Source organism: Spermophilus citellus, assembly GCF_964194105.1.
Source record: "Spermophilus citellus genome assembly, chromosome: 4".
Taxonomy (NCBI): domain Eukaryota; kingdom Metazoa; phylum Chordata; class Mammalia; order Rodentia; family Sciuridae; genus Spermophilus; species Spermophilus citellus.
Window position 1 is genome coordinate 27,659,956 of NC_138185.1, and position 26,750 is coordinate 27,686,705.

Consider the following 26,750-nt stretch of genomic DNA (forward strand, 5'->3'; position numbering starts at 1 on the left):
AACAATCACTGTTTTTCTTAATCTTCATGGAGATGGCCCAGGGTTTCTGTGGGCAGCAAGGACTGCCATCATCCAGTATAATGCTATTATTAATAAGTGCTAAGGAAGAAAATCACTCAGATTAAGGCAAACTTTTTTTCCTGGCTTTGAGGCATGGGACATCTATGTAAAGGAGAATGAGAATTATTCTTATTAAATAATTATGAGTTTCCTTTGAGAACCTCAACACCTTGCACCTCAAAAAGGCTGGGGACCAAGGGTAGGCAGGAAAAAGAAGGTAGAATGACTCTTGAGAGCGAGGACTTGGGGTGCTTGATGGCTGAGCCCAAGGCAAAGGAGGAGAGCCATCCTGATGTGGTCAGATGGGGCTTTCTTGTCACGTTCTGGGGAGGGGTCATGAGTTGCTGTCCAGAGGCAGGTCCCAGGGCCCTGCTCAGGACCATGAGTGCAGGCTTAGCTTGGGGCATCGAGGACTGGGCAGAGGCACAACAGGGGCCTGCGGGCTGGCTGGTGTCCTGGGAGGAGGCATTTGGAACAGTCTACAGAGGCTTCTGGGCAGCTCCTTCTCTCAGGCTGAGCACCATGGAGCAGGAGGAAGGTGGCAGAGACTGAGGGTCCCAGGCAGCAGGGCTTGGTGAAGGATCTGTGGGAAACATGTCCACATTTGGTTATCTGCTCACCTTTATCACACATCTCCTGAGAGCTCTGATGTCCTGATGTGGTCGTCCTGGGATGCCTGTGGTGAGTGGCCCATCAGCCCCAAGACAGGACTCTGAGTTCAGCCTCTCCTATGTCCTGACTGTCATTCTCTCTCTTTCAGCTCGGCCACACTGAAGGTCAGAAGGGGAGCAGCCCTGAGCAGCCCATCTAGAACTTCTCGACATTGCTTCCTACGGTAGAATCTTCCTGTCCATAGAGATCTAGTGGTGGACTAATCTAGAGGTGGCCTCCAAGTGACACACCCAATCTGATGCTCTTCATTGTGCCCCATTATCCCATCATCTCTGGGGCCCCTAGGAATCAATTCACACCCATTGACAACCCTTGACCTCCTCATCTCCTGCACACCCCACACACTTCCTGGGAGCTGGGACCCCACAGCAGTTTCCTGAGATCCTGAGGGTGCTGGGGGTGTGTGCCTGGTTCTCTAGACCCACTGACTCTGCAACTGTGCACAGGTGGGCTGCACTCCCCATGGCCCTGCCCTCTGCAGCAGCCTGTGCTCCACCCTCCCTCCTGGGGACTTACAGTCAGGACTTCTGCTTCCTGTGGACGTAGACGGCAGAGACACTGACGGCCAGTAGGATCTTGGGGCCAAACAACAGGGCGATGAGGTGTGAAACTAGTGTAGACATCACTATTCCTGAAAATCAAGGGACAAGAGGGACTCTTAGAGGGCCTCCTAGGTGTCTCCTCCCAGAAAACTGCACTTGCCCCAGGTGAGGCTATGGGGGCCCAACAGAGTTGTGAAACTTGAGCACACACATGGTGTCCTGGCTGCCAGAGTCAAGAGATTCCTCATTCCCACTCGCCCAGTCTCAGGTCCCAGGGTGTGCTACCTGAGCAAAGGTGAAAATGTGTGCTCCGTGCACACTGCCCACCCAGCCATGCTGGTTCCCTCCGTGAGCTTCACCATCCTGCGCAGAGGGGTTATCATCTCCTCCTATAAGGAAACGGATTCCTGGGGAGTTTACGGAGGGTCACTGTTTAGTGGAATCCAAACCAGAGAAGTCCCCCCTCCCCTTTAGCCTTATATGGTTATTCCTGAATTCAAGTTCTTTAGACCCAGAGAGTGATCCAGTGTCTCTGGGCCATGAGAACAATTTTCAATGAACATGCACACGGGATGGGAGCCGTCCCATGGTGAGAGAAGAGAGCAAGCCTGCCCGCTCAGTACTGTGGGTGAGCTCAGTGACGCTGTGTCTCAGGAGAGCATTCTAAGGAGCCTGCTAAGGAGGTGCAGGCTGCAATAACAAGATCACTGGCTGGTAAACAGTCTGGTGAATCAAGGAAAAGGTTCTCATACTTGGGAGTGGCCTCAGTCTCCAAATAGCAGACCTCCCCTCCAGTGCTGTGTCACCTGAAGTCTTTCTGTTGGACACACAAAGCCAGATCCTGGCTGGCAAGCAGACCTGTGGAGTCTTTGCATTTTTACCATTAGTCTTTTTTGCTTTTAAGATGATGCTAACAAAGATAGAAAATTTTTTTTATAAAGAAAGAAATGCTTCCTTGTCCTTAAGAAGGAGAGGACACTTCGCCCTGGTGCCCTGCAACAACAGCCTGTGCTCCAGGGTGAGTGGTGCTCTGGGACTCCCCCTCCGTGGAGGAGAGCTGCACTGCCTGCCCCCTCCTCCCTCTAGAAGGCACCAGCATCAGAGCCTGGCTGAGCAGGGAGTGGAAGGCCCCGCCCCTCTCCTCCCCTGAAAGCAGCTCTGGGGTTCCTCTGGCTTCTGTGGGGGCAGCTGAGATGCTGCTTCTTCTCTCACTCAGGTGGGAGGGACCCTGATGTTTATCCTGAGAACATTCCAGAAAGCTCCCTCATCCCCTATGCCCATCACAGAAGGTACTTCCTTTGGATTCCCAGCTCATAGTAGAGTCTGGGAATCGGATTCTATAATGTGAGTTTGAACCTGGGACTATCACCTGGGTGGTAACATGACCCCAGTGCTGGGGGTCAGTGGCACCTGGGCAGGCACTGGCCTGTGTTGAGGTGCCCTTGTTCACTCCTTTACCAGAAGTGAACATGTTGTCTAACCTCAGGAAGGGAATTCTTGGCATCTGGTGCTTGAACTTCAATTGGGAAATGGCTGTTATTAGGCTCTGGCTTTGGAGGGCTGGTTCTGCACATCAGTCCTTTGGGGAAAGACAATGAGAAGCTAAGTGTGAGGTGTATTGAAAATTCCAATATGGAATGGAGGCTGGACAGAGGTCCACAGGGTAAAGAGGAGGGAGAGGCCCTGAGGCAGGAGAACAGAGCAGCAGGTGGGTGGAGAGACAAGAGGTAGGACAGTAAGTGTGGGGAGCCATTCTGACACGTGATTGGGTGACTCCCGTTAAGGGCCTGAGGCACTCTGGCTGTGTCGGAGTTATCCCGACCCTTTCCTGATGAGAGAGCCCATCCGTGTGGGGGTGTGCGTAACCACTGACCCTGGAGACCCAATCACTGACCCTGACCTTGGAGTACAGCCCCCCCTCAACCTTCATTGGATGGAATTCTCCCCTGAATTTCTTGTCCCCCCAAATAAAAGGCTACTCCCCGGCGTGTTTGCTCTCTCTCTCTCCTGCTAGCCCAGAGTAATCCTCGCTGCCCTGCTGGGCGGCTGGAGGCGGGGAACCAGGGAGGCGAGCCGTCTCGGACCTAGCAATATAAAATAAGGTACTGTCTGTGTGTTTTATTTTGATCTCTTCTAACTAACTTAATGCCAGAACCTCAGTAATGAAACCACTGCGCAGGCCGCGTGGTAGAAGTAAGATAGGACGGTTCCCCTCCCTCTCCTTCTTTAATGTCTGTTGAAAGATCCATGGAGAGATGGACTGAGGTCTTCACAGTGGGGACTCTTGGGGTGATTTCAGGGACTGTAATGTATATTCATAAACTTTTGAATTATTCTATAATGATTAGGAATACGAGAGAGAGAGAGAGAGAGAGAGAGAGAGAGAGAGAGAGAGAGAGAGAGAGAGAGAGACAAGATATAGAAAGACCCAGTCAGTTGGAGTGGAGTGGAGACTCCATCAGGGAGATATCTTTTTTGTTTTGGGTACCAAAGATTGAACCCAGGGGTATTTAATCCCTAAACCACATCTGCAGCCCCTTTTAATATTTAATTTATAGACAGGGTCTTGCTGAGTTCCTTAGGGCCTTGCTAATTTGCTGAGGCTGACTTGGAAGTTGTGATCCTCCTGCCTCAGCCTCCTGAGCTGCTAGGATTAGATACCTCACTTGGCCAGGAGGTGTCTGTACCCTGCTTTTTCTGGGGTCCCTGAAATTTAGCCTATGGCTTCTGGAGGTGGCTGGCTACCTGTCATGTGCCATTTGGCAAGTGAGCACCATATCCCCGCTCTGGGCACATGAGTTCTCCAGGAGCCTGCTCATGTGGTCACAGATCCCATCCTTGTTCTCTGGGATGGCTGAAGTGTGGACACATTTCCCTTCTCCAACCAGGTCACATGCAAGCTCTGGGGATAGAACTTCTTTGCCTGGCAGGTGATAGTCACCTGGTTCTGTGTTATTGTGTGTTTTTGGGTGACCTCCACAGTGGATAGAAAGAGAGGTGGAGGGGGAGGACAATTAGAGTTGACAAGTGTCAGGTGAAGAAGGCAAGTGGCGGCTGCCAGGACAGGCCCATCCCCCATCCTCCCTTCTTCCTTAGTGTCCCTGTTTGAAGGCCCCATGAGATGTGTGCCCAACCCAACAGAGGAGACCCCCAGAGTGTGGGTGTGGGGAGCTGACTAAGACGATGCTGTTCCCAGGCTCTGGGTGCCCTGGGGGAAGGGGGGGTCACTGCTCTCACGTCACAACACACAGAGTCAAGGTGAAGTTTAAAAGCATTTGGTCAGCTGGGGTGGAGTACTCACCGGGGGTGTTGTCCCTGGGATCAGCAGAGACCTGCAGGGTGTAGCTCCTGGTGGTGGCCGGCTGCCCGTCATGCTCCACCCGGCAGGTGAACGTCACATCCTCCCTGTGCACAGAGGAGTTGACCAGCAGCCAGCTCGTCAGGTTGAAGGTCCCGTCTTTGTTCTCTGAGCGGGTCGAGCCTGTTTCTGTCCTGTACAAGTTTCCATTCTCCACCCAGGTCACCTGTAGGCTCCGGGGGTAGAAGTGCTTCACCTGGCAGGTGACGTTCACCTGGTTCCCTGCCATGGTGGGCTGTGGGGTGACCTCCAGGGTGGGCGGAACTGAAACAGCACAGGCAGAAGCTGTGACCTTATGGGACAGTCAGCTGAGCTCCTCCCAGCAGCGCAAGGGCCTCCCTCGGGACAGGGCCAGGCATGAGAGGGGCTCAGACACTGAGGGTTTGCACAGGAGTGAATCAGTAACCACAGGGCCTGCCACCCACAGGTGCCAAGTGACCAGCAGCTCCCCTGAGGGTAAGTGAATGAGGTTGAAAAGCCCAACTCCTGGCCTGCAGGAAGTGAGCAAATAGATGGAACCTCCCTGCACGTCAAGGCTCGGCTCTGGGAGGAGCTCAGCAGTGGTAGTTGCTGCTGGTCAATGAAATGAAGCCACCAGCTCATGCTGGTCACATGGTGGGAGTCCATATGTGAAGGCAGGTGGCAGCACTGCCGGGAATTAGAGCCCAGGCCACTGAGGTCCTGGAGCAAAGGCCCCTGGGGAGCAGCAGGCTGGGTGGGCAGTGTGGGCTGAGGTGGGGAGCAGGGTCCTGTACCTCAGATGGTGTCCGACAAGTTGGCAGTCCCACGAAGAGGGCTGCCCTGTAGGGTGACGTGGGCCACCTCACAGATGACCTGAGAGTGGACGTCTCCAAGGGCCAGGGTCACCTGGGCTGTGCTGGACACACTGTAGGACACACTTTCTCCCCTGGGGTCCACGCTGGTCTGGGTGTGCGAGAGCTCATTCCCATTTTTGAACCACTTGAGGGTGATGTTCCTGGGGGAGAAGCCGTGGGACTTGCAGGTGAAGCTCACCATCTGCCCAGGTGTGGCCCTGGTCGCAGGACCCGACACCATGGGGGGAGAAGGTCTGGCTGCAGAGGAGCATTGAGAGACAAGTCAGGTGATCAGGAGGCCACCTCTGACCACAGCGAGTGACACTGTGAAGACCCTTCCTAGACGTTGTCTTTGTTGTCATTATTATTTGCTGTCCTGGGGTCATCCTCAGGTGCATGCTGAACGTCTGCACTGTCACTGGGCTACATCTGTTATCAGGACCATGATGCATTTCTGAATCCTCCTATTAAAGCTCTCTGGGTGCTGTGCTCATCCCTGTTGGTGTCCCTACCCTCCCGAGTAGGCGAGCACAGTGTCCACCAGACAGTGAGGACCTGAAGCCCAGGAGCTGCTCCAGGGCTGAGGTCTTGCTTTCCTCTCAGCACCAGGGCTCAGGGAGGAACTGGGGACCTGTCTCTCCCTCTCTTAACAACTGATTCCTCTGGCCTGCCCTGGAAAGATTGGCACCCAGGGGAGCCATTTATAGAAACAAATTCAGGGTACAAATGGCACCAGGACACCACCATGAACATGGGAACAAGGCTGGGACTTGGCCCAGTGCCACATCAGTGAACTGGGAGTGTTGCAGGTCTCCTCCCAGGACACACTGAGCACAGCTGGCCTTGGAACATTATGGAGACGCTTCTGGGAACAAGCACATGCTGGGCGTGTTGGCCCAAGTCTGTCGTCTCAGCGACTGGGGAGGGTGAGGCAGGGGATTGCAAATTCAAGGCCAGCCTGGGACACTTAGCAAGAACTTGCCTCAAAATAAAATATAAAAAGGGTTGGGGATGTAGTTCAGTGTAGAGTGCCATGATTTCAATCCTCCACCCAAACTAAAAAAACAATATAAAAACAAAACAAACCCAGGTCCATCTTTTCTAGACTTACTCTGTTCAGGGCTTGACCACAATTCAGAATTCACCTTGATTGTTCGTCTTTTGACAAATATGCCATGGGTCTCACCTGGGCCAGAACTGAATTTGAGAAGGAGAGGAGGAAGGATCTTTTTCTGAGTCTGGGCTTCCCTGGGTCACTTTGCATTGAAGTCACAGGTCACTGAGTGCAGAGGAAGCCACAGGGCTAAGTTCATAACTGATGGCTAATCATAAGAGATGCAGACCCAGGCCCCTGGGCAGGTCCTGAGGGCACTCAGGTGAGAGGATGAGCAGGCCATCTGCCTGTGATCGGGTCCTCAGACCCAGTTCCTTTGGTGTCTCCAGATTGCTCCTCACTACCTACCACCTTCTATAGTTGTCACCAGGCAGCAAGTATCATGATCATTGGCATTAGAAATATTGACCTCACTGCCTGACACGTGTTACATGCATGGAAGGCACAATATGCAGGATGTCACTGAAGAAGCTGAGTCACCCAGACCCCAGCAGCCTGGACGTCCCTACAGGGGTTAGAGACTCTGATCAGTGGCCACTCATGAAGATCTGCTCAGCATCACGATGGCCTGAGCCCTCAGAGCGCCTCAGCTCTTCCATTCCCATATGCCTTGTGAGGGGGTCCTAGTGAGAGTCTTTTATGGGATAAAGTTCAGAGAGCGGGGTGCTGGTCAAGGGCACCAGGCTCAGGAGAAGGGAACAAAATAGACTCCTGTCATTCACAGGACCATTAATCTAGCACTTGTTTTTTTTTTTCCCCTGATCCTCACTGTCCCCTTCTGTAGAGAGTGATTAAAAACACCATCCTGCACGTGAAGTGTGAAGGCAAGGCACAGCACTGCATGCAGTAGGAGCTTAATAATGACACCTGTGGCTGTATCCTCACTCCTTCGAAAACCAGTCGTCAGAAGGAGCAACAAATGCAGTGGGGACCCTGGGAAAAGCTCCACCCTGTTCCTGCAGCTGCCAGGAGAACCCAAGTGAGGGGAGGAGCAGACACCCCACCCCCGTGATGGTGCTCCGCCTGTTTTCTTGTTCACTGCCCCCCCCCCAAGGTACCAAGAGTCTACCCAGGGCCTCAGGGTGCTCAGCAGGAAAGCACCCCGCCCTCTCCCTGTGTTCTTAAGAGTTTCCCACAGGAAACAAGGTGGCAAAGTGCTTCTCACATCACAAACAGCATCACAGGGGTTTCATCCACAAAAGCTGTTTCCATAACATTGGGATCTATGAAGGGACAAGGGACAGATGCCTCAGTGACATTTTGGGTCATCAAGGCAGGGAGGGCTGTGTGCTGAAGAGCCAGGACTCACTGGGTCCAGCTCCTGTTCAGAGGCAGACACTTATCAGTTGTGGGCCCCAGAATGACGCTGGATCTGAGCGGGCTCTGTCTGGAGACCCTGCCACAGATCCCAGGGAGCTGAGCCCAGCACGTGCTGTTCTGAAGCATCCGCACCTGAGAGGGCTCCCACGCTCTCCCTCATTGCCAGAGGAAAATCCTAACTATTCCCCAGGGGCTTCAATATATCTAGAGGTTGTGAATCCTGTGTGTGTATTAGAACCTTCTGGAGCTACTATTTTTAGTTGCTCAGATGCCCAGACCCATGTTAGACCTTTTAAAGCAAATTTTCTAGGTGATGCCTGGATCTGGAATATTTTGTCTTCTGTTTCCCAAGTGATTTTTATGTATAGGGAGTGTGTAGTTCCCTGACCCCACCCACCATGGTAATAGGAGCAACTATAACATCTGCATAGAAGAAGTCTTTTGCTCTTGTTCAAACAACAGAGCATCTCTGTGTCCTGCTGGGGCATCTCCCCATGGAAGGAGATCATGGCTGATCTTCAGGAGAGGTTTCCCACTCACTGTGGCTTCAGGGTGTGAATGTGAGGGGCTTCCTGAACCTGTGGGAGAGGGAGATAGAGCAGGGACGCTGCTCTCTGCCCAGTGGATCAGGTCAGGTCTGTATTGAGCCCCTCCTGTGCCCTGGCTCCTCTGTGGGGACAGTGTCCAATCCCAGGACAGCAAGAAGCTTCGGCTGAAATCAGATCTGGGCTCTGTTCCCGATGCTGGTATTAATGCTGTATGAAAGAGGGCTGCCTGGACCTCCAGCTCTACAGGGTGGGCACAGGTGTGAAGCCCACAGTGTGCTGACCCTCTCAGTCTCATGACTTAGGAAGAGCATGCAGGGCTTTATGTAAGAGCCACACAGTGAGCTCCTTTGCTTCCTGAACCTGAAACCTCTGTGTCAACCATATAGGGAACAAGTTCTGGTGAGTGACCCAGCTTCTGCTCCAACCCAAAATTAATTATGAGATCCCATCCTGTTATGGAGGGCCAGATCCTCAAGGGAGGTACAGGAATGCTACAGCTTACCTCCGCTGTTCCCAGCTTTTTCCAGAGTCTCTAGAGTGGCACTCAGTGGGTCCTGGGTGCTGGTGGTATAAAGAGAAGGCTCACCCCACGGGGCAGTGCTCTCTGAAGGCGGCACACGTGGTCTGGCTCTGTGATTGGCAAGTCCCTCAAACCCCCAGAGCCCTCAGCTGGGGAGCCACAGGACTGGGCCAGACTGGAAAAGGTCAGGGCTGTGGAGCAGGCAGGTGAGGGGTGCAGATGCCCCCCATTTGCCAGCCATGGAGCCTGGACCAAATAGCACGGCCTCTGTCCACAGGCCTCTGCCTCCCTGACCTGCAGAAGGGGTGACTGCAGGTCATGACATGAGCACCCAGTGTTGCTCCTGCTTCTCAGCTGTGGCCCCCAGGGTGGGGGGTGTGACCTCTGACCTCCTGTCCCACCCCAGGGAGGAGGAGGCAGCTGCACTCACCTCGCACAGACAACTCGGTGCCTGGTCCAGACTTATACTCCTTATCAACAGGGGTCGATCTCTGGAACTTCACACAGTAGTAGGTGCTGGCGTCTGCTGGGGTGACATTACTGATGCAGATGGAAAAGTCCCTGTTGTCCCTCTTTGTGGCATCTGAGAGATTTGTGACTTGGGGAAGTGGCCTTCCTTGGTGTTGTAGATCAACACCCGGCCTGGCCCTGACCCCTTAAACCACTGGATGGGCCCCACGGGGAGCAGGGAGGTCACAGTGCAGTGCAGAGTGGCAGACTCTCCAGCAGCGACAGACACTGGCTTCTGGGGCTGGATCGCCTGCAGCTCCTGTGCAGCCGCTCCTGGGGGAGACACAGGGTGGTCACTGCTCATCCTGGGGATCCTCTTGGTTTATCACGTGGAATCAGCAAAGCCTGTCACTGACTGAGTGCCCACAGAGTGGCCTTGAGCTCAGCACAGGGCGTGTCCTCACACTGAGCCTCCCCTGGCCTGCACCTCCACACTGTGAGACACCTGCCCTGAGGCCCAGAGCCCTGAGCAAGGTGGAGGGAGGGGACTTGAGGGCTGAGCCCTTCCCCTAAGCTCTCATGTGTCACCAACTACTTGTTGATCTTCCCTTTCTGACCACAAGCTCACTGCTACTTCATGGACCATGACACTGGGTGGGATCATGTAGCCCCCAAGACTCCTGAGTTTTGGAGGAGTGTGGGTACAGTTAGTGGGGCATGCATTTCACTGTGAGAGTCTCTGGCTCAGCTTCCCTGTTCCACAGAGATTCCAGCTCATGATGGGGTTTCCTCTTTCAGCCTGGAGAGATCATGGTGCATACAGCAATGAATGTGCAGCTCAATTATGAAATCAAACACTGCTTAAATTTGTGCTGGACTGGAGTTCAGGGTCCTGTACCTTGAATGGTTGCAGACAAATTGGCAGTCCCACAAACAGAAGCTCTCCCCACTCCAGGGTAATGTGAGCTACCTCGCAGATGACCTGGAAGTGGACATTCCTGGGGGTAGGTCACTGGGGCTGTGCTGGTCACACTGTAGGACACACTTTCTTCCGTAGGGTCCATGCTGGTCTGGATGTGTGAGAGTTCATTCCCATTTTGAACCAGTTGAGGTTGATATTGCAGGAGGTGGAGCTGTGGGATTTGCAGGTGAAGCTCACCATTTACCCAGGTACGGTCCTGTCTCAGGACCCGACACCATTGGGGGAGAAGTTCTGGATGTAAAGGGGTATTGACAGACAAGTGAGGTGATCAAGAGACCACCTTGGACCACAGCAATTGACACTCTGAAGACCCTTCCTAGATGTTATTATTGTTGGTATTATTATTTGCTGTGCTGGGGACTGACCCAGTGCATGCTAAGGATGTGCTCTGTCACTGGCTTCACCAGAAATGACAAGACATGATTTTTAAATTCTCATAAAGCTCTCTGAGTGCTGTGCTTATCCTGTGGGGTGTCCCTACCCTCCTGTCTCTAAATGAGCACAGGTGTCCAGCCAGGCAGTGCAGAACGTCATCCCGGGCACTGCTCCAGGCCTGAGGTCAGAGCCTTCCTCTCAGCACCAGGGCATTGCTACCAACCTGGGCCCAGGGAGGATCTTACAGCCCTGTTTTAGTCTTTGTTAACAACTGTGTCCTGCTGGCCTGCTCTATAATTTAGACACCTAGAGTAGTCATTTTTAGAAACAAATATAGGATACAAATGGCACAAAAACATCACCATGAACTTGGGAACCAGCTCTCCATGCTGAGACCTGGCCCAGCACCTCATCTGTGGAATGGGGTATTTGGCAAATCTTCCCCAGGCCACACTGAGCACAGTTGGCTTTGGATCACACAGAGCCGCCTCTGGAATCTCAGCAAATGTAGGAAATGTTGCTCAGAGACTGGGGAGGCTGAGGCAGGAGGATTGCAATTTCAAGACCAGGCTGGGAAACTTAGAGAGAACCTTCCTGTAAATAAAACATAAAAAGGGCTGAGGATGGAGCTCAGTATTAAAGCACTCTGGGGTCTATCCTGAGTTCCAAAACCAAAAGAAACAAACAGATGCAGATCCTTCCTTCTCCCATACATTATTCTGTGCAGGGCTCCTCCACAGGTGGTTCTGAATTCACCTCAATTGTTCTTTTTTCCACAACATGCCATGGGCCTCACCTGGTCCAAGGCCTGATTTTGAGAGGGAGAGAATGAAGGATGCTTTTCTAAATCTGGGATGGGACCTTAGACGGGTCCCATGGTGTCTCCAGATTGTTCAACACCACCCAGCACCTTCTACAGCTGTTGCTAGGCAGCAAATTTCATGAATGTTTGTATCAGCAAGTTTTTACGTCACTGTCTGATATACTCCCAACAATTGGAGTGCACAATATGGAGGATGTCCCTGTAGAATCGGAGTCTCCCAGACTCCAAGCCTGGAAGGCCCTACAGAGGTTAGGGACTCTAGTCAGTGGCCACTTATCAGGAGCTGCTCAGCATCCTGATGCTGGCCTGAGCCCTCAGAGCCCCTCAGTTCTTGTATCCCCACCTGCTTCATGAGGAGGTCCTAGTGAGAGCCCATTATGAGACAAGGCTCAGTGAGGGACATGGCTGTCCAAGAGCCCCAGGCTGGGGGAGAGGGAAGAGAGCAGATTCCTGTCATTCACACAGGAGGACAAGGTAACACCTGTTCTTTTCTACTAAGCCTCAGTGTCCCCTTCTATAGAGAGTTCTTAAAAGCACCATCTTGCAAGACAAGGATGAAGGCAAGGGACAGCACTGGAATGGAGTAGGTGCCCAATAAATGACATCTGTGGCTGCTATTGTCACCTTCTAAACCCACACATTCATTGTTTAGTAACAAATGCAGTGGGGACCACAGGAACAGTCTCCATCTTGTTCCTGCAGCTGCCAGCAGAAACCCAGTGAGAGGAGGAGCTGAAACCTGTATTCTTATGACGGGGCTCTGCCTGTATTCTTGTGTCCTGTGGCAACCCCCTGCTCCCCAGGTACTGAGAGTCTACCCAGGGCCTCAGGCATGCTCAGCAGGCCTCCTCCACTGAGCTGCACTCCCGCCCTCTCCCTGTGTTCTTAAGAGTCCCCACAGGAAACAAGGTGACAAAGTGCTTCTCACATCATGAACAGCATCACAGGGGTTTCATCCAGAGAAGCTGTTTCCATAAAGCGGGGCTCTGTGAAGGGACAAGGGACAGATGCCTGAGTGACATTTTGGGTCATCAAGGCAGGGAGGGCTGTGTGCTGAAGAGCCAGGATTCAGTGGCTCCAGCTCCTGTTCAGAGACAGACTCATATCAGATGTGGGCCCCAGGCTGACGCTGGATCTGAGCGGGCTCTGTTGGGAGACCCTGCCAAGGGCCCCAGAGAGCTGAGCCCAGCACGTGCTGTTCTGAAGTGTCCACGCCTGAGAAGGACTCCCACACTCTCCTTCATGGGAGACCAGCTTTACCTGAGGAAGTACCTCCAAACTTTCCCCTGGGCTTCAAGAAATCTAGCTCAGGGGTTTTCAGCCCTGGAAGTGTATTAGAACCTTCGGGAGTAACTATTTTTAGTTATTTAGATGCCTAGACCCATGTCAGACATTTAAATGCAAAATTTCTAGGTGAATTCTGGGTCTGGCAGTTTTTGGCTTCAGTTTCCCACGCGATTCCTATGCACAGCCAGTGGGGAGCCCCTGACCCCACCCACCACAACAGTAAGAACAAGTGTAACATCTCTGCAGGAAAAAGAATTTGGCCCTTATTCAAACGACAGAGCAGCTCTGTGTGTCCTGCTGGGGCATCTCTCTGTGGGAGGAGATCATGGCTGACCTTCAGAAGAGTTCCAGTCACTGTGGGCTTCAGGGTATGAATGTGTGTGGCTTTCTGAACCTGTGGGAGATGGAGGTGGAGAAGGGACATTGCTCCTTGCAATTGGTCAGGTCAGGGTCTGTATTGAGCCCCTCCTGTGCCCTGGCTCCTCTATAGGGACAGTGTCCAATCCCAGGGCAGCAGGAGCCTGGGTTGGAATCAGATCTGGGCTCTGTTCCCGATGCTGGTATTAACGCTGTGTGGAAGAGGCTGCCTGGACCTCCAGCTCTACAGGGTGGGCACAGGTGTGAAGCCCACAGTGTGCTGATGCTCTCAGTCTCATGGCTTAGGAAGGGCATGCAGTGCTTTATGTAAGAACCACACAGTGAGCTCCTGTGCTTCCTGAACTGTGAAACTGTAGGTCACCCATATGGGCAACACTGCCTGGTGAGTGACCCAGCTCTGCTCTTACCCTGCAGTGCCTGTGATGGCTGGTCCCGGAGTCACAGGGATCTACAGGCAGACCCAGGGAAAGGCCCCACATTTTAGCAGCCCCTCCACCAGGGCCCCAGGTCTACAGGGAACCTGAGCCTGTCAGAATCCTCTCAGGTGCTGTTCCAGGAGAGGAAGGAAGGAAAGCATGCCCTGCCCCCTCCCTGCTCTGGAGGCCTGGTCCTCAGGGAGGGACAGGAACAGTAGCCTGTGGGAGGAGAACGTTAGCCTGCGCTGCTCCCCACTGGTTCCAGAGCATCAGGTGCTCCCAGAGGGAGACATATGGTCCTTACTGTTCATCCTGGGGATCCTCTTGGTTTATCACGTGGTATCAGCAAAGCCTGTCACTGACTCAGTGCCCACAGAGTGGCCTTGAGCTCAGCACAGGGCATGTCCTCACCCTGAGCCTCCCCTGGCCTGCACCTCCACACTGTGAGACACCTGCCCCTGAGGCCCAGAGCCCTGAGCAAGGTGGAGGGAGGGGACTGAGGGCCTGAGCCATCCCCTGAGCTCTCATGTGACACCAACTATTTGTTGCTCTTCCCTTTCTGACCATAAGGTCACTGGCAATTCATAGACCAGGACCTGGGGTGGGGTCATGTGGCTCTCGAGACTCCTGAGTTGTGGGGAAGGTGGTGGGTACAGTTAGTAGAACATGCATTTGACTGTGAGTCTGTGGCTCAGCTTCCCTGTTCCACAGAGATGCCCAAGGTCATGATGGAGTGATCATGTTACATACAACAATGAATGCACGGCTCAAGTGAGAAATGTTGACATTGCTTAAGCCCTTAGCATACCTTCCCCACAGTATAATCACAGTGTGGAAGTTTTCTAATGCTGCTTTGAAAAATTCCTGCAAACCGCATGCCTAAAACAACAGAAATCTATCATGTTATCATTGTGAACATCAGAAGCCCAAATTTGCTACACTAGGCATCTACTCAGGGGTCGTGAGAGCTGATTCATTATGAGGCTCTGTTCCTAGCTCTCCACATTCCAGGGGCTGCCTGAGCTGCATCCCCTTGTTTCCCATCCTCTTGTTCCTCCACCTTCTTGCCTTCCCCATCCCATGCTCATCCCTCCTAAGGTTCTCTCATCAGGACCCTAGTGACCTATTGGGCCCAACTTGAGAAGAGACCAGCAATTTGTTGTCTCAAACATGCTTGAAGAAAAATATGGACAGAGTAGAAAAGGAAATCTGGAATATGAACAGCAAATTGAGAACATCAACAAAGAGACAGAAAGTGTAAAGAAGAACCAAAGGAGAGAAATTTTGTAGTTGACAAGCTCCAATAACTCAGAAGTGCCCTACAGATTCCACCACAGACTTGAACAGGCAGTTAAAAAAATCACAAAATGTGGGGCAGGAACCATAGACATTGCTGACTCCACAATTCAGAAAAGAAAAAAGGGAATCTTAAAAAGAACCTAATGTCTATTCAGGCTATCAGCAAAGTGCACTGACACACATATGAGAACCCCAAAAGAGACAAGAAAGAAAAAAAGGCAACAGTTTATTTGAAAAAGAAATGTCTTCCACACTCTTGAATGTAATCAAGTATACGAGTGTACTAGTCCTCAGTACTGAACAAACTCCAGGTACCATCAACTCGAGGACCCACACTGAGGCACATTGGAAACCAATCTGCCAAAGCTAAAGTCAAATAATATTGAAGCAGAAAGAGAGGCCTGTCCACCACATACAGGGTTCCTCCTAAGGTTTGTATCAAGTTCTTAATGATGGGAACCAGAGGCAGCAAGATGATGTGTCTTAAGTATTGGAAAAATAAAAGGTACCAAGAACTTTCTACCTGGAAAAACAGTCCTTCAACATGAATGAAAAATTAAGATATTCCCATACGACCAAAAATTGAGGTGGTCACTACTTCTAGAAACATCCTGCAAGAAATTCTAAAGGAGGCCTTTGGATTGAAATGAAAGGATGCTGGATAATAAGGCCAAGATGTACCACAAAATAAAGATCTGTCATATCATGAATATTTTAAGCTTCCTGATGTCCCATCATCCCCCCACACAGATGTGAACACTCCTTCTGGCAACAGGTATGTCATTGCAATATGCTATTCTCAGCCACGAGTTACCTTGCTGCTCTCCCTGGATGGGGATCTAGTGGCATTCACACACCTGTGAAATCCCTCACAATGTTGACTTGGGTACTCTGCAGGGATCTCAACAAGGCACTAGCTCAGGGTTCTCTCTAGGAACTGTGTTCCTGGTAAATCCTTGATTCTTGTGCCTCTCCAGGTGCAGTTCCCACAGCTCTGTTGGCGTGATCCTTGGGTAGCTCATCAGTGGGATTAACTCTCCCATTGACAACACAGTGGTGTTGAGGGAGAGAGGTTCTAACATCATGTTCAAAGTCTCTGGGTCATGGCCTCTGACTGCTCATGTCTTTCTACCTGGCTGTCCTCAATGGCTCCACCATGTTGCACAGCTCTCTGGCCTGCTGGCTGGTTTGTGTAGCTCTCTGAAAACTCTCCACCTTACAGTGCTGCTCCTGTCCCAAACCCAAGAGTGTCCACTGAGATACCAGCTCCTAGCCTTGACCCCAGCTGCAGAATCATCCTACCATTGGAATCTGGAACACCAGAACATGTGAATTGGCTCTTTACCAGTGCACTGGTGTAGGAATGTGATTTGAGGAAGGACCTCTGCTGGTGGGTGTGTAGGTCCATGAGGTGCTGAGTATCCATTACTGAGTGCTAGTGTGAGAGTCAAGGGGGCAGAGGGCTACACAACAGCTGGATGTGCCTGTCCACAGTGTCCAGCATGTGGTGAGTGGCATTAGGAAAGGTAATTCATTCTGTTCCCCTTTGACTTCACATGGTCCCCCTCCCAACAACAGTCCTCCATGAAACCCCCTAAATGTCCATGCTGCTCTGTGGGAAGCTCCTTTTCTTCTGCATCCTTGGAGCTGCTGATCTCCACCTCCCACCCCACCCGTGGCTGCCATCACAGGTGATGGGTGGCTCCTGGTACAAGGAGAACAGGGGAAGGAGCATTTTGAGCCCTCTCTCCTTCAGATGCCCAAAGAAGTAATTTGAGGTTATAAATCTCCCTGAGCAACGTGCTTGGAATTTGAAGTGCTGCTGCTATTCACAGGCGAATAAATAATTTTAAAGACCCTTGAGATCACTACTGCTCCTCTGGATGGTGACCCTGACCCTCTGGGTTAGTCAACTTTGTATCGCTGCAATCAAATACCTGACAAGAACAACTTCACAAAGGATAGACTATTTTGGACTCACAGTTTTAGAGGTCAGTCCTTTGTCAACTGTCATTAAAGCAGGACATCCATAATATGAGGGCATGTGGTGGACAGCTCCTTAGTCCATGGCAATCAGAACCAGGAAGAAGAAGAAGGAGAAGGAGAATGAGAAGAGGATGAGAATGAAGAAGAATTAGAAGAATAAGGAGGAGGAAGAGGAAGAGGCAGAGGAGAAGGGGGAGGGAGTGAAGGGGGAGGGGGATAAGAGGGGAGGGGGACAAGGGGGTGGGAAAGAATGGAAAGAAAGGTGGTGTAGGTGGGAAGAGCAAGTACACATGGAAATCCATGGACAAGATACAGTCCTCAGGGACAAGCCCCAGGGACCTACTTCCTCTAGCCAGTCCCCACCTGCCTATAGGACCACCACACTGGAATTCCATCTCACTCCTGTCAGAATGGCAATCATCAAGAATATAAACTACAGATGGTGGTGAGGATGGGGAAAAAGGAACCCTTACTCAGTGTTAGTGAAAATGTCAGTTACTAAATCACTATGGAAATCAGTGTGGAGCTTCCTCAAGAAACTAAAAACACAACTACTGTATGATCAGCTCGACCACTGCTTGGTATTTATCTTAAAAGAATTGAAGTCAGGGGCTGGGGCTGTAGCTCAGTGGTAGAGCAATTTTCTCACATGCACGAGGCCCTGGGTTTGATCCTCAGCACCACATAAAAAAATAAATAAATCAATAAAAGAAAGGTATTGTGTCTATCTACACCTAAAAATATTTAAAAAAAGATTGAAAGTCAGTATCTTGTAGAGAACTGTAGAGACACATGCTTACCTACTGTTATGGTTTAGACATGAGGAGTTGCTCAGAAGCTCATGTGAGACAATGTAAGGAAGGTTAGAGGTGAAATGATTGGGTTATGAGAGCCTTAACCTAATCAGCATCTTAATCCCCTAAAAGGGATTAACTGAGGGTGCCTGCAAGCAGGTATGGTGTGGGTGGAGGAGGGGGTCCATAGGGGCATGCCTTTGGGGTCTATATTTGGTCTGTGAATGCAGGTTTATCTTTTTATGCTTCTTGGTGGCCAGACCTGCTTTCCTCTGCCACATACGTCTGGTATGCCTCAACTCCATGTGCCCCAAGGAAAGCTTCCATGGGCTGAGACCTCTGAAATTGTGAGCCTCCAATTTAATCTCTTTTCCTCTTCGAATTATTCTTGTCATGTCTTTGAGTCACAGTGGAAAAAAAGATGACTAAGACACCCATGTTTGTCACAGCACAGCTCATAATAACCAAGTCATGGAATCACCTCAGTGTCCTTCAACAGATGAATGGATAAACAATATGTGCTATATTTACACAATGGAGTTTTATTCAACCATAAAGAAGGAGGAAATTATGTCATTTTCGGGAAAATAAAAATTAAAAACACGAGACACCCCTGTTATTTCCTTCAACCAGAGCAAAAGTAAATTCTGCTTGGAATCTCTCAGACACTTAAAATGACCATAAGCTGCTTCATGGCTTTAGAAACAAACTTCTTCCCCTCATGCTCTTGTCTATGTATTATTAAAGCAGCAGATGTCTCCTGGTGATCTCCTGGCTCTCAAGGACTTAGAGGCTCCGGGAACAATGACCACCTGAATTTCTCCCCACAACTACCAAAGAATCATCAGGACAGGAGAGAGCCAAGCCTAGATCTTGGTGTGTCCCACCTGCAGGATGGTGTGGCTTCCCATGCTAGGCTCCTTACACAAAGCTTGGGTATCAAAGGGTGTCACCTCCCAACAGGCCCCTTGATACCTGGAGCCCTAAGAATTAACCTAGTGGACGTAATGGAAATCCATGGACTGTAGGAATGGCACAGCCACCCGTCATACACCCTGGAACTCAGTGGGATGTGGCTCCCTCCACCCCTTAACCAGAGCCTCCCTCTAAAGCATGGGAACCAAGGACAACACACCTTGCAAAGCCCAGGCAGTCTCCTGAGCTCAGGGCAATTCACCTCTCTGCTCCACCCCTGGAAGTGGCTCCCATTTCAATCAGAGTGAGAGGAACAGCCTTGAACACAGCAGGGACATCTGCTCTCACACCCTGTGCAGTTTCTCTATCAGGAAGCCCTTCTGCCAGAAAACCTCAGGGCCACTCCTGCCCCTCCTCTAAATTTCTGCTCAAATTCCCCTTCTCAGTGATGCCCGCCCAGACCACCCCATTTGCGGTATCTCTCTCCCACAGTTTCTCCAGTTCCCTTATTCAGCTGACTGATTTCACTTCTCATAGATCACTGTTTGGTATGTTACACGATTTACCTATTTTTTGTGTATATTGATCACAACCATTGTCCTTAGAGTGACCTTGGTTACACAGGGCAATTACTTTTTCTCTTTTGTGCCCAATGCATTTCAAGTTCCTGAAATAGTTCCTGGCACATAGTAGGTGTCCAATCAATGTGTGCTTCATGTGGGAATTGCTCAGTGCAACCCTCCCTGCATTGCAGAAGTCTATTGAAGGGAATGCATTTTGTAGAAATAGCCACAAGTTAAGGTTCCCATAGAGAATATTTAGCAAAACAAGAAACATTTGCCAAATATAGGCAGGAAGTAGAAGAGCCCAGGAGAATAAAAACACAAACCCTCTTCCCCTCACTCCACCATCCTCTACACCCATTGGTAGAAACTTCAGAAAATTCATAAATCACCCAACTTGTGCCTCATTTACTAATTTCACATACCTCTTAAGATGAAAACACAACTTTCTTTTTGCTTTCAAAAAAAATACTAAGATGGAATCAATATAAAATTCCTGTGAGGTCTCTAGACCACTCATGATGACCGTAAAATGCCCCAGGGCTTCAGAAGCAAGAATCTGCCCCCTGCCCCATGGTCTTGTACTATACGCCATTAAAACAGATGTCTGGCCACATGTAGGGTCAGGGCCACAGAGTTTGAGAAGATGGTGGGTGAACCACAAGCTCCAGATCAGAGCATCTGCATTCAAATAACACCCCTAACCCTAACCATTGAATGACCCCGGAGCTCCTGGTGCTTCTCTTTCTCAGCTGTAAATTGGGGTGACCAGAGTGTCTGCTGTGGGCATCATGATCACATGAGAGCTGTAGAGCATTTCAATGGAGTGTGGTCCATGGTGAGTGTTCAAGAAATTGAAAGTTATTACTCAGTTGATTTCCTGAGGCCTGGAGCCTTCCCCTGGCCCCCTATGATGTAGATTAGGGTAGGACATCGTCACAGCCTGTGTCAGTCATCTTTTCATTACTGTAAGTAATACCTGAGACAAATCCACTTATGAAGAGAAAAATATGATGAGCTCACAGTTTTAGAGGTTTCAGTCCAGCATTGATTGGCTCCATGGCTATTGGGCCTGTGGGAGGCAGCAAATCAATGGAGGGGAAGGTATGATGGTTGAAGTCATGTATCTCAAGGCAAGACTAGAGAGAGAGAGAGAGAGAGAGAGAGAGAGAGAGAGAGAGAGAGAGAAGGAGAAAGGGAGACATTGCTCCCTGCATGGCCTTAATCAGGTCGCCTCACCTCTTGGGGTCTCAGGAGTTATTAGAACTTAACATTGATCCTCTGGAAAGGTACTCTGTGAGCTGAATATTATAATATGCAGGTCATTCTTGTAAGCTGTTTGAAGCATCAGCTGATGTGATGTCTCTAGTCCCATCTTCAGAGGACATGTCCACAGAGACAGTGCTCAAGACCTTTGGTCTGGGCTCCAAACAATGCCCTGTCCTTGTCATGATAACAGAGCCTGTGTTTGTCCTGAGTCCCTGGGAGTCCATGGGCAGAGCTGACCTAGGGGCCAGTGTGGAGAGCCATTCTGACACGTGATTGGGTGACTCCCGTTAAGGGCCTGAGGCGCTCTGGCTGTGTCGGAGCTATCCCGACCCTTTCCTGATGAGAGAGCCCATCCGTGTGGGGGTGTGCGTGACCACTGACCCTGGAGACCCAATCACTGACCCTGACCTTGGAGTGCAGCCCCCCCTCAACCTTCATTGGATGGAATTCTCCCCTAAATCTCTTGTCCCCCAAATAAAAGGCTGCTCCCAGGCATGTTCGCTCTCTCTCTCTCCTGCTAGCCCAGAGTAATCCTCGCTGCCCTGCTGGGTGGCTGGAGGCGGGAACCAGGGAGGCGAGCCGTCTCGGACCTAGCAATGTAAAATAAGGTACTGGTTTGTGTGTTTTATTTCGATCTCTTCTAACTAACTTAATGCCTAGAACCTCATTAATGAAACCACTGCGCAGGCCGCGTGGTAGAATTGGCGCCCAACGTGGGGCATTCTGAATTAGTTAGATTGAGTGGGAGCGCGCGCTAAAAAGATAAGGAAAAGAATAAAAAGGAAGATAAAAAAGAAATAAAGATAAAGGAAGATAAGGAATAAAGATAAAGATAAGGAAGAGGTGACATTTGGGTCACAAAAGTACCGGGAGATATTGAAGGAAAGAGACATTAAATTACTTAAAATGGGAAATTCTACTTCTTCGGATAAGGAAATGTATCTGACTATTTTAGACAGTATAATTAATCAGAAAGGAAAACAGATAAAGAAAACTCAGTTATTACAATTCTTAAAGATTGTAGGTGAATATTGTCCTTGGTTTTGTGACCAAGAGTCTCCAAATTTACTTACTTGGGAGAAATTAGAAAGGAAAAAAGTTTGTCTTTTTAAAAATATGGGCCAGAGTTCACAGCCCCCTGAAGACCTTTTAAAAGGCATTCAAGGAGCTGTTAAGTCTATTCAGATGGAAAATCAGCCTGAGGCTGGGTTGATTTCCTTTCCCTTGAGCCATTTTAGAACAAAAGCACTAGGGACCAAGGTTAGAAATGTGAACTTAAAGTCGCAGCCCCATGCGGAGAATTCAAATGGCGCGGATCAGCCCGCTTTCTCACCGCCGCCGGCATTTCCTCCTAGCAGGAGCCCGGGAATTCCAGGGGAGGTCACACAGTGTGACGTCATCGCGCCGGCCATGGGGGCCGCCATCTTTAGATATACCGGAGCAAAACAAACAGTTTCCATGCCGATCATGGGGGCCGCCATCTTTAATTTTACCGGAGCAGAACCACAGTTTCCGTACAAACCCCTAATGATTTTCAAGGCTTTTAAGAGAGATATTTCAGCCTATGGGATCATTACAGCCAGGACTTCCCTCCCCCACAGCCATTCCTTTAGATTATAGCTTGATGGTAATAGATTTAAAAGACTGTTTTTTCTCTATAAGGTTACATCCTGAAGATTGTGAAAGATTTGCTTTCACTGTCCCAGCAATTAATTTTAAGGAACCTGTTAAAAGATATTGTTGGAAGGTACTTCCTCAGGGAATGCGTAATAGCCCTACACTGTGCCAAAAATATGTTGATCAAGCGATAGATCCCATAAGAAATAGCTTCCCTGATGCATACATTATTCATTTTATGGATGATATATTATTGGCTCATACTAATCCAGAAGTACTTTCAGAAATTTTTACTCAGCTAGAGACTTCACTTACAGCAATGGGTTTATGTATAGCTCCTCAAAAAATTCAAAATGTATCTCCTTTTCAATATCTAGGTCAGATAATTCAAGGGAGTACAATCCATCCTCAAAATCTTCAGATAAGAGTTAAGGAGTTACATACCCTAAATGATTTTCAAAAACTATTAGGAGATATTAACTGGCTAAGACCATCCTTAAAGTTAACTACTTCTGAGTTAAGTCCTTTATTTCAGATATTACAAGGAAATCCTTCTCCAACCTCTCCACGTCAACTAACTTTAGAAGCTAAGGCAGCCTTAAGGAAAGTGGAAATTGCAATTAAAAATGCACAGCTTACTAGAATAGATCCTAAAGAAATAATATATTTATTAATATTTCCAACCGAGCATACCCCAACAGGAGCCATATGGCAAAGATTAGGAGTTATTGAATGGATTTATTTATCTCACTCCCCTCAAAAAACATTAATTCCTTTTCATGATTCTATAGCTCAATTAGTAATTAAGGGTAGAACTAGGATTTTACAATTAATTGGATCTGAGCCTGATATCATAATTATTCCATTTTCTGTTCAACAGACTAATTGGCTTTTTCAAACTTCTAGTTCATGGCAGATAGCTTTTGCAGATTTTCCTGGCCAGATAGATAGCCATTATCCTCGTGATAAGATTGTACAATTTGCATCATTAACATCACTTATTTTTCCAAAGATTGTACGTTCTCATCCAATAGAGGGAGCTTTATCAGTGTTCACAGATGGTTCCAACTCTGGTAAGGCAGGTTTCTTCAGCCATGTTCACACAGAGGTAATACAAACTTCTTATACTTCTGCTCAAAGGGCAGAGCTTCAAGCTCTGATTTGTGCCTTAGATTATTTTTCAAATGAGCCTATTAATATCTATTCTGACAGCTTATATGCAGTCGGAGTTACCAAAAATATTGAAACCTGAGTTATTGGGTTTACTTCATCACAGGAGTTATTTGAATTATTTCATAATTTACAAAAGACAGTGCTAATGCAAAAGTACCCATGTTTTATTGGACACATCCGTGCCCATACTAACCTTCCTGGACCTCTAATTGCAGGTAAGGACAAAATTGATAAATTAGTAGCCTTTTGTCAACAGATGTCTTCATATGACTGTGCACTAGCTTCCCATTCCTTGCATCATCAAAATGCTTCTAGCTTACGTAAAAAATTTAGTATTACTAGAGAACAAGCCTGTCAGATTGTAAGCCAATGCCCTAAGTGTGTTATTCACACTCCATCTCTGCCATCAGGGGTAAATCCCCATGGATTAAAACCAAATCAGATATGGCAAATGGATGTAACTCATATTCCTCAATTTGGTAAGCAATGTTATGTGCATGTCATAGTGGACACTTATTCTAGATTTATTTTTGCTACAGCACGTACTAAGGAAAATACTCAACATGTAATTTCTCATTGCTTAGCAGCTTTTTCCATTTTAGGGTGCCCTATGCAGATTAAAACAGATAATGCTCCAGCTTATGTAAGCTCTTCTTTTCAACAATTTTGCCAAGAGTTTGAAATTAATCATAAAACAGGAATTCCTTATAACCCCCAAGGTCAAGCCATTGTAGAACGAGCTCATTTATCTATTAAGCTTCAATTACAAAAATTGAAAAAGGGGGAATAAGACAGTGACTCCCCAAAATAGCCTTAATCATGCCTTGTTTGTTTTAAATTTTTTAAACTGTGACACAGAAGGTCACACTGCTGCTGAGAGGCAAATGTCTCCCTCAGTAACAGGCCCTTTAGGCAGAGTTCTGTGGAAAGATTTACAGACTGGTCAGTGGAAGGGGCCGGACCCGGTAATAACATGGGGCCAAGGGCATGCCTGTATTTTTCCAGAAGGTGCTTTCCGTCCTATTTGGGTGCCTGAATGTGCTATCAGACATGGAGGAAATAGAACCCAGACTCAAGCGACTGAGGATCGAACCGGAGGAGCCACAACCCAGAAGGAGGAGATATCGGAAAAGGATGAAGAAAAACCAGATTGAACCAGCCAAAAAGCTGATTTCATGGAAAGATGTAAAGAAGCTAACAACCCAGGCTTCCCAAATACTTCGACGCCTAGGAAAGAACAGGACCCCAGTATTGATGGTAGCAACAGTAATTGCCCTACTGGGCTGTCAGGTAAAAGGGAATCAAGTAGACACTTATTGGACATATTTCCCAGATCCACCCCTGGTACACCCAGCTGTGTGGACTGGAGAATCTATTCCAGTATTTACTAATGACTCATTCATGATGGGAGGATTTACAGATACTCATATTACTCCCAATCATGTGACTAGATTTAATTATTCTGGCTACAGTGCCCAATTGCCTTTATGTTGGTCACATGATAAACATGCTGGCTGTCTGAAAGTATCATTTGAAGAAAAGACAGCAATTGGTAAACCTAGACTGACAAATAATTCTATTTATGGAGACTTAAAACCTAATACTAGATCAGTAATTAAGATGGGACTTTCCCATAACAAGCCAGTCATTTCTGCAAAACCTCCACCGGTACCCCACTGTCCAAATAGTTCTACAATTGAAATTGGCACCTTTCCTAAATGGATGGATTATATAAATACCTTTCCTGTACAACATAAGGTGTCTAAAGCTAGTGGGTATATTTTAGACTGGTCTCCAAAAATTGATAAGAGACAATTACAAAGAAATTCTGCTATGACACCTGCAGGATTTGTTAGTAATATTTTGACTTATAGTGAAGGAGGTATTCAAAAAGATATTTGGCGTTTAATTGCTGCCTCAGAATATTTACATTTTACAGATAAACCTTTACCAAAATTTGTTGGCAAGAACTGTAAAGAGGGATCTTGCTATGGCCTAAGAGCCTGTATCCAATCTCCTTATGTTTTAATTATTGGAAATATAAAAGTTAAATGGATAGATGACAGATATTTTGTTACTTGCAATAAGTGCAACCTAACCAATTGTATTTCTAGGTATAATGGAGGAAAAGGAGTGCTGATACTTCATCAGCCCTCTTTTGTTTTATTACCTGCTAATATTTCAGAGCCATGGTATACTGATGCTGGTTTACAAGTCCTGCAGCAAATTCATGCCCAGCTAACAAGACCTAAACGTGCTATTGGAGTCATAATTGTTGGTGTCTTAGCACTGGTCTCATTTATTGCCTCAACTGTCTCTGCATCTCTGACATTGTCTCAGAATATTCAGCATGCAAAATTTCTTAATAATTTAGCTCAAAATACTTCCAAGGCTCTGCGTAATCAAGTAAATATTGATGAAAAGATTGAGACTAAATTAAACGCCTTAGAGGCGACTGTTATAAACATTGGTAATGAACTTTCAGCCTTAAAATTTAAGGAAAGGCTTAAATGCCATGCTAATTATAAGTATGTATGTGTTACAGCTGCCAAGTACAATGCTTCTCTCTGGGATTGGGAGAAGGTTAAAAACCATTTATTAGGTATTTGGCAAAATAGTAATAATAGCTTGGATATTCTGGAACTTCATCACCATATCCAAGACATTCAAAATAATAGAGCTGAATTTTCAGATCCTTCTTCTTTGGCTAACCAAATATTGAAGGAGTTAAATGGATTCAACCCTGGAAATATTCTTAAACACTCCACTTGGTACATTATTGGATTATTCTCTTTGCTGTTAATTCTCTTTTGTATTGTAACTATAGGATGGCGAGTCTTCCAATCAAGAATCCGGGGACTCCAGAGAGTGAACCGCCTCCTCATTGTTAAGAAAAGAAAGGGGAAATATGTGGAGAGACATTCTGACACGTGATTGGGTGACTCCCGTTAAGGGCCTGAGGCGCTCTGGCTGTGTCGGAGCTATCCCGACCCTTTCCTGATGAGAGAGCCCATCCGTGTGGGGGTGTGCATGACCACTGACCCTGGAGACCCAATCACTGACCCTGACCTTGGAGTGCAGCCCCTCCTCAACCTTCATTGGATGGAATTCTCCCCTAAATCTCTTGTCCCCCAAATAAAAGGCTGCTCCCAGGCGTGTTCGCTCTCTCTCTCTCCTGCTAGCCCAGAGTAATCCTCGCTGCCCTGCTGGGCGGCTGGAGGCGGGAACCAGGGAGGCGAGCCGTCTCGGACCTAGCAATGTAAAATAAGGTACTGGTTTGTGTGTTTTATTTCGATCTCTTCTAACTAACTTAATGCCTAGAACCTCATTAATGAAACCACTGCGCAGGCCGCATGGTAGAGGCCAGGACACAGGAATCTCCCCAGACAGAGCTCACTCACCTGTGAGTCCCAGCAGGAGGGTCAGCAGCAGGACAGGACAGGGACGCTGGGGCCGGGAGGCAGGTGCAGACAT

The 26,750-nt window shown here is 48.6% G+C and overlaps 1 pseudogene across 1 annotated transcript; it reads right to left on the reverse strand.

Moving 5' to 3' along the window:
* Positions 1 to 294: 294 nt before the first annotated feature.
* On the reverse strand, positions 295 to 26,750 carry LOC308648123 (signal-regulatory protein beta-1-like; annotated as a pseudogene). Its single transcript, XR_014024407.1, has 6 exons — positions 26,678 to 26,750; positions 9,380 to 9,732; positions 5,388 to 5,705; positions 4,576 to 4,896; positions 1,249 to 1,363; positions 295 to 643 (listed from the first exon to the last, which is right to left on the reverse strand). The product of XR_014024407.1 is annotated as a signal-regulatory protein beta-1-like (transcript).